This window comes from Etheostoma spectabile, chromosome 14 (genome assembly GCF_008692095.1).
Source record: "Etheostoma spectabile isolate EspeVRDwgs_2016 chromosome 14, UIUC_Espe_1.0, whole genome shotgun sequence".
Lineage (NCBI taxonomy): Eukaryota > Metazoa > Chordata > Actinopteri > Perciformes > Percidae > Etheostoma > Etheostoma spectabile.
Window position 1 is genome coordinate 21,249,901 of NC_045746.1, and position 1,698 is coordinate 21,251,598.

Sequence of the window (1,698 nt, forward strand, 5' to 3'; positions counted from 1 at the left end):
AGAGAGAAATATTGTACTTTTTACTGCACTACATTCATTTGACAGCTTTAGTTCCTAGTTACTTTACATATTAAGATTTTTGTACACAAAACACCTATGTAAATTAAACTACCTAACAATATAATGGCCAGCTGACATGATTACACCAACATTACTGTTTGGATCGTTTCCAGTTTCTAAAATGTGGGGATTTTTCTGCATTGTGTACTTTTAGTACTTTAAGTACATTTTTTCTGATGATACTGAAGTAACATTTTCAACGCAGGACGTTTACTTGCAACAGAGTATTTTTGACAGTGTGGCATTAGTACTTCTACTTAAGCGAAGGATTAGAATACTTCTTCCACCGCTAAGAGATAGTGAGACCTGTGAGTGAGGAGAGTGTCTAATTTGACAGCTTCCTATCATTCGCACACAAAAGTGTGTGAAATGGAATGAAGATACACTATCTGAACGTCTTTGCACACAAAAGTGTGTGAAATGGAATGAAGTGGCACACGGCTCCGTGGGCTGGTTTCCTTGGTAGGAGCAGTAACTGTCGCTTAGTGGAGGGCAGTTGATACACAGCCCGCTTTCACAGAGGAGTGGAGGGATTCAGTCAGCAGAGGCAGCAGATTGTCAGGGATATAGCCCGGAGGAGGGAGGCGAGCTGGAGCCAGATGCACACAGGTCGGGAGAGGAGACGGAGAGGGATTTCAGAGAAGGGGCAAAGTATTTAGAGAGAGAGAGAGAGAGAGAGAGAGAGAGAATCTGTTCAAGAATATAAATGACTTTCTTTTTGTTTTTAAATGATGGGGTTCATATAAGCTATATTTATTTTATATTTTTGTTGGCAGCTAGACGTACACAAATACATATTAGCATTCTAAGTGGCAGTAGAAAGCAATTTAATCCAAAAAATGAAGCAAAATGTTATCAGACGGCCACATTTGCCACAGTGAGAGAGAGAGAGAGAGAGAGAGAGCACGGCGCATGAAGGGAAATAAGTAGAAGAAAGAGTGTATCTATTCAAGAATATAAAGTGGAAAGGACTGGTAAATATGGAGAAAACCAAATATTGCGGTATTCTTGACCAAAAACCTCAAGGTGGATGTTGCTGCAACAATTCATGCTCACAAAATGTTTTCACGATAAGGGTATGTGGATGCGTTAACGATGTAAGCGCACGGCGTGATGTGCGTTTAGGGCGTGTCCAAATCCACTTTTGCTTGTTTGACGGCGGAAAAAATGGCAAATTGACAACTGCATCGGTCTTAAAATAGCCAAGACTTTTCGAGCTTTAAATGGAACAGCTAAGAACAGAAAGATGGCTTCACTTTACCGTAATTCAGCCTCTAAAACCAGGAAAAAGACAACATTCACCATTATTACGACATCCAAAATCTAGGACGGTATCTAGTCTCACATCACAATGTCAATGTAATATTGATATATTGCCCAGCGCAGTGGAAATGAAAATAATCTCTCAATTCTGCAAGCATAAATGAATTCCTTCAATCTGTTGATGCTGTAGCCATAACTAGGCGTCATGCCCACATGCCCCACCTGTCAATATGATTTTTAATCTCTTCATGCTGGCATCCCCCTCCGCAAGACTGGCGTGGGAGATATGTATCCAGGGCAATGCTGCATGTTGATGAGAAGCGCAGCTAAATGTTAAGCTCGCTGAATCCTCAGTAATGAGCGAGTCTTTTTTTT

The 1,698-nt window shown here is 40.8% G+C and overlaps 1 protein-coding gene across 3 annotated transcripts in view; it reads left to right on the forward strand.

Annotated features, from left to right (window-relative positions):
* The window catches only part of col22a1 (collagen, type XXII, alpha 1), a 99,729-nt gene that overhangs the window by 88,367 nt on the left and 9,664 nt on the right, over window positions 1-1,698 (forward strand). The window lies entirely within an intron of this gene.